The sequence below is a fragment of the Notamacropus eugenii genome, chromosome 5, assembly GCF_028372415.1.
Source record: "Notamacropus eugenii isolate mMacEug1 chromosome 5, mMacEug1.pri_v2, whole genome shotgun sequence".
Taxonomy (NCBI): domain Eukaryota; kingdom Metazoa; phylum Chordata; class Mammalia; order Diprotodontia; family Macropodidae; genus Notamacropus; species Notamacropus eugenii.
Window position 1 is genome coordinate 348,986,494 of NC_092876.1, and position 12,764 is coordinate 348,999,257.

At 35.9% G+C, this 12,764-nt stretch overlaps 1 long non-coding RNA gene and 1 pseudogene across 1 annotated transcript in view; one reads left to right on the forward strand and one right to left on the reverse strand.

Annotated features, from left to right (window-relative positions):
- LOC140506600 (uncharacterized) overlaps window positions 1-12,764 on the forward strand; it is a 392,715-nt gene that overhangs the window by 341,001 nt on the left and 38,950 nt on the right. The window lies entirely within an intron of this gene.
- LOC140509343 (U6 spliceosomal RNA) lies at window positions 6,154-6,245 on the reverse strand (annotated as a pseudogene).

Consider the following 12,764-nt stretch of genomic DNA (forward strand, 5'->3'; position numbering starts at 1 on the left):
ACTCCAAATGCCTTGATTTCCTTTTCTGCAAAATGGGTTTGGTAGTATGTATACTGCCTATGTCATCAGGTTAAGAGATCCCAGATTTACACTAATGAGAATCCAGATCTTTTAAGGTAGATTTGTTAGATTCCTGGTGATAAATAAAGCAGGTGATGCAATGGGAATCCTTGAAAAAATAGAATTTTCTTTGTACCAGAATCTTGTTAATTCTTCAAGAATCAATTCTACTAGTTTGGCTAATTCTTCATCCCTTCTTTTTGAGTCTGGAAAACAATGGTTGCATTGAAAGATCAAAAACTCAGGTTCATTTGGCTTAAGTGACCATGTAATGTGACATGAATCTACGGTATTTCATATAATTTGTATGGCAGAAAAACAAGCACTCCTCCCCCCCAAAATCTGGCTAATTGAATTTTGTGCTCCTATGTCTGATTGAGTGACAAAGTCTAATCGAACTACAAGTTGTCTAAAATTCCCCCATGGAATTTTACTTGAGTTGAGAAAAGGCTTTCTTCTACCACAAAAATGCCACTGGCCCCATATTCCAATATGGAAATATACAAGAATATTAAATAGAAAAAAAAGCAGTAGCAAAGTAAGTAGAAGACTAGCCTTGGAATCAGAAGGCCACCTCTTGCCCCTGACATTTTTACTATCCATAAAAGCATGGACACTTTATGAACTTCTCAGTATCTGTGGCAAATCTCTAAGATGACAAGTTACAGGTATGTTACTGATATGCATCACTGAAGTGAGATTCTACACTGGGAGTTTTCCCCCACCCATGAAATCAGCGATTTAGAAGCAAATAACAGTAATGATAATAATACTATTTCAGAGCTCAGAATGGCCATTTGCCCGAAGGGCAACAACTTATTCTCCCAAAGTGGGATCACTCAGCCCAAGAAAAACATTAACAAAGCAGCTCTGAAAAGCGACCTACAACCCCCTTGGGAACTGAGTTTGTGATTACTCAGCTGAGAGTCTTGCCTGTAATGTTCATTTTTCAAGATGTTATACTGACGTCCATTTTCAGCTGCGTCATGTGATATACTCATCTGCAGATAATTTGATTATCATGGACTACTTTATATAGTTTTAAAAAATAAGAGAAAAGATAGTTCCTGCCCCGTCAGCATGCTGACTGAAAAGGGCAGATAAAGCAATTACACTGTCTAATGTTAGGAAAGCAGAGGGAATTGGCACTGGAAAAGGAGATTTGGAGTTTCTACTGTGATGTGTTCTACACTTAGCTAATTGTGGGAGGGAAAGACAAAAAGTCAAGAGGTTTAGTGGTCAAGAAATGAGTTCTTGAAGAAAGCAGGCTTCAGAAAGTATTTGAAAAAGGAAGGATGATGCAGGATATGCATCTGATAAATAGTTCAGGGTGCCCGGAGAATGGGAAAATGAAAAACAGAGGCAGAGAAGAGGCTTAACTTTTGTAGCCAAAAAAGAAAGAGCCTCATCAATAAAAAGCATAACTAGAAAGATAGCATTTTTCCAGAGAAAGAATTAAAAATCTCTGAGTGGTGTCTATTGCCACCAGCTTAATCCAAGTTCTCACAACTTCCTTTCTTTCTCCCACCATGATCCATCCAGTATACAATTTCCAAGATAATTTTTGTCAAAGATACAGTTTCACCATGCTCAAGAAGCTACAGTGACTTCTTTTAAAAATATATTTCATTTATTTCAGTAAATATTTCTCAATTACATTTACATTTTTAACATTCATTTTAACAGTCATTTTTTAATTTGAATTCCAAATTCTCTCCCTTCCTCCCATCTCTTGAAATGGCAGGCAATATGATTTTTTTAAACATTCATTTTTGAAAATGTGAATTCCAAATTCTCTCCTTCCCTCCTCTCCCTTGAGAAGGCAGACAATATGACACTAACTATACATGTGAAATCACTATAGCGACTTCTCTGAAAAAAAAAATCCCAACGCTCCAATTTGGCATCTCTCAGTCTCTGCCAGCTTTCCCTTTTCCTTATCCTGTCAAGCTCATCATTTACTGATCTTATCTTTTATTATCCCAGATTATATTTTTCCCTTGTAGTGGGAGGTCTCCATCGGGTACCCTGACTAAATCAAGTTCATTTTTTTCTGCCCTTTCCTTGGAGGATGTAGATTTTCCTTGTCTGCTCGCTAATCATCTGGGTTCCTGAGAAGCTGTCACTCATCCTAAGTTTATCCTTCCCTTACTTTGCACACTCCAGTTGTGATTCCATTGATCGCTGTACTGCAACAGATCACAATTCCGCCATATTTTAATAGAGAGTTTTGACAGTGGTTTGGGTCAAAAAGAATTCATCATCTTCTCTGATAACCCCTTGAGCAGAGAGGCTATTTCCTTTTTCTTTTTTCTTGCTTGACTAGGACAGCGTCTGGGATAAAATAGGGGCTTAATAAATACTTGTTAAATGATTGATTAATTGAATAATTGATGGATAATGACTTCTCTTGTCTGCACTGAGCTTCAAACCAGAGACACATTATGTCACTCGGGAATGTGATCAAGCTTTTTTAGGCTGATAGGACCTAACAGATTCTGCTGGCCTTAACTTTGGGAGTCAACATCACTTCTATATCATAGTGTAGCATCCCAAAAGGCCTTAGCAGAGGATATGACTGCTTGTAATGATGATTATGATAACTCATTTTATGTAAATTTTTAAGGTTATAAAGCACATCTGCATATGTGAACTCAAGAGTCAAACATACAAGTATACATACATATGTGGGAAACAATGAGAACTTCAGACTAATAGTTCTCTCAAGTGCTATGGCCCTGTCTTTAATAACATTCACCGATATATTCAATTTACAGTTGTGTGTATATATATATACACATACACATAACATAGTTTACATATATACAAGTTTATGTAAACATGTACATTCATATATACACACGGATACATATGTAACTGATCTATCTCTATGTGTATACATACACATGAGTTTCTCCCCCACTTTATATTCTCAAGTCATGGGAAGATACAATCTTTTATTGCTTTTCTATTTCACAGATTGTCTGGCACAACGCCAGTAAATTAGTAGCTGACAAATGCAAATTGAATATATCAGTGAATGTTATTAAAGATGAGAGTCATAGCACTTAAGAGAACTATTAGTCGAACATTCTCATTTTACAGAAAAGCAAACTGAGACCCAACGCATTCAAATAAATTGATAAGGGTTTCACTGCTGGCAGAGCCAGCATTAAGACCTAGATTTTGGAGTTCTTATCTACTATTTTCTAGATTCTCAACTCCTTGCTTTTGTTTAACTTTCTCTTGTCTCATTCTCATTTTTTTCTTTGGCTAATAGGTCAGCCCTTGGTTACACTCATGCTGTGGACATTGCCTGTGCTTGTTTCTCTCACCTTATTGTTTTTTTAATTGCATCACTGTTTTCCGGCACTTTCATTATCTTTGAGCAAGTGAAATAGGAAAACTTTTGTGCAAATATGCAAACTGCAAAATCAGCTAACACACAAGCTTTCAAGAAAATAACTGTCATGATTATCTCTTTATGTTAGTAAACTCACATTTCCTAACCACAGAGGAAAGATGAATCTGTTCCATCACTTAACTAGATTCTTCTTTCCTGCCACCCCTTATCTAAAATTTATTCTTGCATTGATAATCATACTCACCTCCCTGGACTGAGATTAGGATACTTATGAAGATTGTAAGCTTCTCTGAAATAGAAAGCATTCTATTCATCATATGCTTTGAAAGTAACAGGCTCTCAAAAGTTTATAGGACAAAGAATGGATGAATGAATGAATGAATGAATACACACATCTTGTATTTCATGAAAAAAATCAAAACGTTTTGCATGTACCAAATATGTCTCCCCAGTTCATTAAGAAAAGTCCAGTTTTATATGTCATGACCCAAGGTGCCTGTCACATGAGTAGACTAGACATTTTATTCTCTGATTCTCCTTTTGACAATGGTATTTATCAGTTTGACTAATGGACAGAATTTCCGTGGTCCAGGTTAGCCCAGATACTATTGTTTCTGCCTTCGATATTCTTGCTGTCTTTATGTGGTGATTAGTATCTTTCTCATTTCCTTTCTGTTTCCAAGAGCCTAGATGACAGGTACGAGGCTGACAGTTCATGAGGGACCATTGCTCTCAATTGGTAGAGCCTTGATTTGTGACTCTTTGTTTCAGGGATGATCTCTTATCCCACTCAAATTTCTTGGTTTTTACAGTCAGTGGACTCTTGGTCATAATCATGCTGTGGACATTCCCTGTGCTTATGTTTCTCCTACCCTCTTGGTTCTGGCTCTGGTTCTCATGTTGACTTCCCACTTCACTAGTTTTGTCTTGTTGCCAGCGGACTGCTATTGCCCAATTCCAGTGTTTTCTATTGAGCCACCCCTTGTTTGGCTGTCAGTAGCTTTCTGATGCCAGGGGCCAGTCTCTTCCCAAGGACGTTTTTGCCATCGCTGAAGGCTCTCCTTCTGCCTCAGCTGGTTCTGGCTTCTTTGTGGCTTCTGCCATCCTGCTTGGCAAAGCCTGGCCTCCAGTGCTCAATTGTTACCATATGTGTCTGGCCCTTATTTTTTTCTGCTTACTGCCTTTGACAGCCTGATGTCTTTGTCTGGGCCTGCTACAGTGCCCAATTCCCTCCTGCATGTTTGGTTCTCAGAAGTTCATTCACTTACTATTGCAATATCTCAAAACAATTGATAGCATTGTGTTGATTCTCTCATTCCGCTGCCTCTATTTTAATAATGCCTAACAAGATCTTAGTGGGACCTAAATTATATAATAATTGTGTCCCCATAACCTTCACAATGTTGAAAAATGGCCTTTCAACTTCCAACGTTCCATGAAGTTTGTTCTCTTACTAAACCTTCAATGGATTTGCAGTTCAGTAGTTATGAAAGACTCATAGAATCATGGCCTAACTGGGACCTTTAGATGATCTAGCTTATTCTCTTCATTTTTAACAAGACCACAATTAAATTATGATAAGTGCAAATGCACCTCATTTATTAAAATTCCATGAGAAGCATCCAAGGAGCTCATTTTCACATTCAAAACCTGTTCCCTTCAAAATATATCTAATTTGGGCTTTGGGAGATTTTTTTTCTGAAAATACAGAGGTCATTTCCTATTCTACTATACTCAGTAACATGGGGGGAAAACAATTCTCATCTTAAAATCCTTGGAAAGTCAGCATTTTACCCATTTCTTATCATGGGTACAGAACCCCAAATCTTTTAAGCTTTCCTCATGGATCTCATTTTCTATTACTTTAATGCTGTAATGCTTTGTACCATGAATTAAAAAGTAGATTCTTTTTGAATATGAGGAGGGAAACACTCAATAAATAGGCTTGTGGAAGTGGTGGCAAAAATATAATGACCTTCTCCTTGGCAGTTAAATACAATAAAGTAAGTGCCCACTTCTCTCCTAGAAGTCCCAGAGGTAAAGAAGTGACCATATATGGCCTTCATTGTTTTTCTAATAAGGGAGTAATTTCTCAAACAACCTGCATGTCTTTCTTTTTCTCCTTCTTCCTCAAAGTTTAATATCTAGAAACCACATTTAGGTTTCTACCTATGTAGAGAATATTTTGCTTCTGCAGCTAAGAATAGATAAACAATCTTAATTTAAATGACAGGTGATTTCTGAATACTAATAGAATACTAGTTCTATTAGTATTGAGTTTAACTTTTATTGATTAATAGCAATAATACTCTTATGTATCATATTTAATATTGAGTAAATTCTACAGGACCCTTCCTCTCCTTGCTCATTATTGTCAGGGATACCAATGTTCTCCTGGATCTATATGCTTAAAACTTTGTCTTTGAATCAGCTTTCTCTTTTGTTTTCTATAAACTGCCAATCACTAGGTTCTATCAATTATTTCTTTAGAATACTATTAAATTATAGGGATAAACCCGATTATACTCTGAGGATATCAGATTGATCATAACCTATCATGCTTCTCCTTTATGAGCCCCAGATATTAAGATAAGATTTTATTGTTATATTTTCTTTTAATGTTGTCTAAATTTCCCCTTTTTTATCTATTTTTCTTTTCCCTCTCAGGTAGCCTTCCCTTATAGCATATATGTTTAAAAATAGAAATGAAGAAAAAGAGGAAGAAGAGAAAAAATAAAGGATATTTTACTAATTTGTATGCAGAGGCCATGCTAATCTTCCCTGTATCACTCCAATTTTAGTATATGTGTTGCTAAAACAAATATGACGATATCTTATTAATATAAAATCCTACTTACCTTACCCACCTTTTTACTTATTTTATTCAATGCGAATAACATAGCTTTCTGAGACCATATCCTGATGTTGATCTTTATCCTACCAAACCAAAGTAATATATTTGAGGGAAAAGTTACCTTTTCTTGAGTTTAAATGTCTATTTTTCCTTTCTTTTTACACATACATTGTACGTTTGTATTTATATGTTGGGAAACATGAATTTCGTTGTTGCTTCTTTAAATCTCCTGTGAATTATTGGCTGAATATTGTGACTGGAGCCACAGGTCAGTGCAATGATAACTCCTTTCCAGTAGCAATGGCAGTATTGATTTGATTTGACTATGATTGAATAACTGGAAAAGTATTGAAAGAGGTGGAAAAACATACAAATCATCAATTACTTCTTTCTACTCTGTAGTTACCCTTTATGGAATCCAACTTGGCAAAAATGCATAAACATCTTTCTCCAGCATGCTCTTCTTTTTTTATCTTAAAGAATATTTTATTCGATTTGCAAGACTCCAAGGAAATACATTTATTAATCATTCCTCTTTAGATGTACTCCATCCACGTCCAATATCCTACATTCCCATAAGCAGATAGTTGGCACAGTGGATAGAGTTCTGAACTTAAGAGTAAGGGAGACCTGAATTCAAATTCTTAGTACTCTACTAGCTGTATTAGTCTAGACGAGTCATGTAGCTTCTCTCAGCCTCAGTTTTCTCATCTGAAAAAAGTGGGCATAACAGTAGTATCCACTTCACATTTTTATTATGAGGACCAAATGAAATAACAAATGTAAAGAATTTTGCAAATTCTAAAGTGCTAAACAGATGTTAATCATTCTTATTTTAAGCTATAGTAAAAAAATATTAATCTTGTTCTCTGACACTATTGTGTTAACCAGTTGTTTGCTTCCCAAATCTCCCTCCATCATTTTTATTTTAAGCCTTGGGGTTTTATTAGCAGTTATGTGAAAATACTGCTGCAGTCTTTAGTTTCTTGGTCAGAACTTTGTAATTTTTAACTATTTTGTTTTTAGATTCCTTCTGGCAGGACCAACTGACTACATGTGAATTGCCAAAAGTGAATAGTAGTTATTACTTTTGACAACTATTGATAGATTTTTCTGTTATATCCTGGATTCATGTTCAAAGACAACAGACTCCTCTATTGTTATTGTCAGGTCAGCAAATAGCTGCATGGCAAATTTTGAGTGGGAAGTACTAGTATCTGAAGGAGGGGTGGATCAAGAAAGACTATATATGGAAAGTAGTGCTTGAGTGGAGCTTTGAAGAAAATTAGGGATTTGAAATAGTAGTGGTAAAGAGAGAATTGGAAGATGTAGTACTGTGTACAGACCAGCAAGAAGTGAAGCTTGAATGGTCTGTGTAAGACATATAAAGGAGTAATATGTAAGAAAATTGGAAAGATATGTTGGAGAAAGGTTGTGAAGGGTTTTAGACTGAGGATGAATAAACTGAGGCCCCAAAACTTAAAGTAATATTTCCAAGTTCACATAGATAGTGGCAGAGCTTCATTTTGGAACATCAGATTTTGCTTGGCCCTGTAGCACTTTAGTGAATATATAGAATCCAGAGGATGTGGGGACCCACCAGAAAATAAAGATTTCTTGACCATCTGAGAGCTCAGGAGCTACTCCTTTCTGCTTTTGTTGGCTTGTTTGCTGTGCTTTTTTTAAAATCTTATGTGCAATTCACATTTTTTTTTTCTGTGTTACATGCCTTGTTTGCTTGATTCTTGGGAGGAATTGATTATTTTAGGGAGGGCTAAAAAGAATCCTGAATTTGTACCTAGATATAGGCAAAAACGATCCATGAAGATTATATTCTAGAGCAAAGGTTGATAACTTTGGGTTTGTGTACTTTTATATATGTGTGTGTGTGGGTATTTGTAAATATATTTATATTTCAATAAAATTGGTCTCCTTTGTGATCTTATTGTTATATTTCATGTAGTTAAAATTTTCTTTCTCTTTCCATCTCTCCCCCCACCTTCATGCTTTTCTTCCTTCCTTCTTTACATTTTGGTGTTATTCAAAAGGCAAAATTGGAGGGAGAGAAAATAAATACAGTTAAATTAAAAGAAAACATCAATTAAGAAAAAAAGTTGAACCTAGTCAAATTCTCAAAGGAAAAGTTTCCTGGAGTCTCCACTGACATACAGGTTAGAACTAAAAATCAAGACAATGTACAAATTAATTCAACAAATATTTATTCAATACCTAAAATGTACAAAAATTTTCCAAGCTCTGGAGAAGATATTTTCATGAATTTTATACTTTTTTAAAAACCTTATGGAGTTTACTATCTAGTAGAAGGTTACAACCTCTCCACTGTAATGTGTCCAATCTATATGCACATAAAAATGATTTTTTTAAAAAGTGGAGAGGAAGATTCTTTAAAGATGGTGGATAGGTCAAAAAACTTTTGGCTTTCCAAACTTCCTCCACAGAAAAAGACAGAATATTGCTTCAGAGGAAATGTAGAGCTACAGAAATAAACAAAACGCTGAGTAAAGCAATTGTTTTCCTAAGACAATCTAAGAAGACCCCAGGAAAGACTTGACCTCCGGGGAGCAGAGGTTCAGCCTGAGTGAAGTGCAAATACCCGCAGGCCAACTCTGCAGAATCAACAAATAACAAGCCTTGGGGGCAGCCAGGTTGGGAGGCAGCTTCAGAGTGAGAAATTTTCTTCTCAAGGACTGTGTGGAGATATTACCACTGAATAGCAGAAAATCGAAGGACTTTCCACTGTTGAGGGACACCAAGCACAGCTGTGCTGAGTCCTGGGCTGAAGGAGTTAGCACATATCTGGTGAGTGCAGAGGCAGAGGGGCAGAGACCCTGCTGGCTGTGGACACTTATAGCAGTGCAGAGTCCCTGGATTCAGTTCCAGGGAAGAGAGGACAGCTACAGTTTGCACTGGAGGGACAACAGGGAGTAAGATCATTTGCAGGACACATGACCGGAGCTCTAGCCAAGGCTTAGAAGTGGAGAGGAGAGTCCAAGGTTGAGGCCTGGAAGAGACCTCAGAAAATTATAGCAAGAAGGAACTGAGATTTGGGGCATCATTCCCTATATCTCCATGGTAGAACTTGATCACAGTGAGTGCTGCTGCACTCACTACTACATGCATGAAAAACTGTAGGTTTGGAATACTGCATATCATATAGCAAAAGAGGTGGGGTTATGACCAAGGATAATTAACCCAGCAAAGTTAAATATAATCCTGAATAGAAAAAAAAAATGGACATTTAACAGACTAAAAGATTTTCAGGTATTTGTGACAAACACAACAGAACTTGAGGGAAAATTCGACATAGAATATCCAGGAGAAATATAAGGTAAACATTGAAGACCAATTATAAGGGACTCAATGAGGTCAAACCATTTACTTATATATGAAAATATTGTCAGTTCTTCTATGACTGTCATTTTTACTTTGGGTAGTTTGAAAAAAAGACGGGCTGGGCTGAGTATGATGGGGTTATTCTTTTAAAAATGAAACTGTAGGGAGACATAAAAAGGACCAATTTTCTCATACAAATGAAGGGGAAAAGGGAGAAAAATGATACAGAAGAAGCTAGTAGGGAGGAGGGCAGGTAATGATGAAACCTTATTCTCATCAGGAATGGGCTAAAGAGGGACATTTAGATGGGTGTAAAAGTATTCTACATCCAGAAAGAAATAAGAAGGCAAGGAGATAGGGTGAGGGGAGGGGAGAAGGGAAGGATTCTCGGAGGAGTAGGTATGTTAAGGAATAGGAGGGCAAGGTAGTGGGTAGAAGTAAAGCAAAGGAGTGAAGAGGGAAAGAAATTGGGTGATAAGGATAGTGCGGAAAAATAGGAAGGAGAAAAATATACAGGAAATAATTATAGCTTAGAATGTGAATGGGATGAATGTACCCACAAAAAGGAAACTGATAGCAGATTAAAAATTTCAATTCAACAATATATGCTTTCAGGAAATGCTTTACAAATGAGAGATGCAGATAAACATAAAATAAAGGTCAGGAATATAATTTACTATATGGAGAGAAGGTAGTCATCATGATTTAAAGAAAAAGTTAAAGCTAAAATAGATTTATTCAAAAGAGGAAAATAGGGAAACTACAATATGTGTCAGCAATATTATTCAATATAGTTTTAGATCATTTAAAATAACTAGAGAGTTGAAAGTGCCTGAGAGTATACCTGCCAAAACTGACACAGAAACTATATGAACATAAACATAAAACATTTTTTGCACAAATAAAGTTAGATTGAAATAATTGAAATAATATCCATTTAATGGGAGGTAAAGGATAAGTAAAGCCAATATAATAAAACATGACAATTTTACATAACTAATCTATTTAAGTGTCAGCCCAATAAAATTATTAAAAAAAAAAACTATCCGACTGAATTAGAAAAAAATAATAACAAAGTTCATTTAAAAGAACAAAAGATCAGGAACTTCAAAGAAACCAAAGGGGAAAAGATATAAAGGAAGCAGAATCAGTAGTATCAGACCTTAAGCCATAGTATAAGATGAGAGCATTGTTGAAGTGTAAAATGGACAATTTTGAATATTTTAAATTAAAATTTTCTTGTGTAAATAAACCCTATGCAGCCAAGAATAAAAGGAATGCAGAAAATTGGGGGGAAACTTTTACAGACAATCTCTCAGAATGTGATTGGGTTGGAATATTGCCGTGGTGTAGGAAATGATGAGCTAGATAACTTAGAACATGGAAAGAACTGGACTTATGAAAGACGATGTCATCTACCTTGCAGAGAAACAGATGACAAATGGAAATAAGCAAAGCATGGTCATATGTGTGTGTGTTTATAGATATCTATGTATATGTATGTATATGCGTATATCTATATGTATATGTGTGTGTGATTAATTATATTCTTCTTGGGGGAGGGAGGAGGAAAATAAAATAATACGTACATAACACAGAACAAAAGAAAACCTATAAGAACGTAAAGAAAAGCTGGGTAGCTTTGAAAACAATGTGTAGTATTTATTAGGTAGGTTTTCTTAAAATAGAAATTTGTTGCTTTATACTGAATCCTCTTTTATGTTCTGTGCATGTAGCAATGTCTTTTTCTTTTACTTGTTTTGTATTTAAGTTTTAAATAAATTAAAATTATAATCATTATAATAAAAAATAGAACAAGGTAAAGGTCCAAGAAGGGAACACTTACCAACTGGACTTAGGAGTGTGTCAAAGGAGAGAGAGCATTAAAATAATGCTAAGATTTCAAGGTTGTGGGAGTAGGGCATAAATGGAAGAAGTTTGTGGGGCAAGATAATTTGTTTGATTTTAGACATAATGAGGTTGAGGGAAGTGGCAGTCTTGATTCTGATCCAGTAGCTAATATTATAGACACAGATGGCATAGAGCATTGTGTTTTCAAGACAAGTATCTTTCAGCAACATGAGTAGAATGAATCTTTGCTTATCCTGTCACCCACTGTATCCCTCTCTCCTCCATATTATTGAAATCTCAATACCTCCCTTCTTTAAATGATAATTTAGGTTGTCAGTTGCCTTCTGAAATTTTTAAATTGTAGTCTGCATGAGAGGTAAAGATTTACTTTCACTGTCTTACTCTGTCCATTGCAGGTAAGAGTTATACTTTCCCAAGCAGATGGCAGGCATGGAGATGGGATGATTGCCATACTTGGCTCCAGTAAGCAGCAGTTAATTGAATAGAGAGAAAGGGAGAAGAGAACAGACAGACAGACACCATATTGTAGGCAGAACAATATAAAGAACACTGTCTCAGGAATCAGAGGGCTAATTCAAATCCCAACTCTGAATTTACTTTGGGCAAATCATGGAGCCTCTAGGCTTCAATTCACTCATCTATAAAATAAAAGGTTGGACTTCATAGTCTTTGAGGTCTTTTGCAGCTCCATACCTATGATCCTATGATCTATTTGGACCTGAAGACAGCTGGAACAAATTGACAGGAAATCACATAGAAGAAAATCGGGTATGACACGGAAATTCAGACTCAAATATTAGAAAGTTATCAGACTGTATATGATCATTGAAGAAATAGAAAGTAATGAGATCATGGAGGGAGAATTTTCTTTTTTAAAGCAGGAAGAAAAGGGACCTGAGAAGTGAACATCTTAAGGATAATTCTTGGGAGGAACTGAATACAATGAAAGAGTTGTCAGAGTTGTCTCAAAGAGGTGTCAGAGAAATTGGAGAACCTGGATAGTGCAGTATCATAGAAGCTTAAGACAGAGAAAGTAAAAAGTACCCATGTACAAGAGTAGTAAAGAAGGTTAAGTAAAGACCATAGAATGAAAGGAGCTTACTATTTTTATCACAGTGAATGCACCAAGTATTTTAAAGTCCTCATGTTGACTCCTCACATCTTAGGGGACAAATTAGAAGTGGTCTCTGATTCTTATTAATCCTGTTGCATGGAGGTGGTCTGAGGTATTGGTGAATGGGGTTATCTGGATTCAGAAAC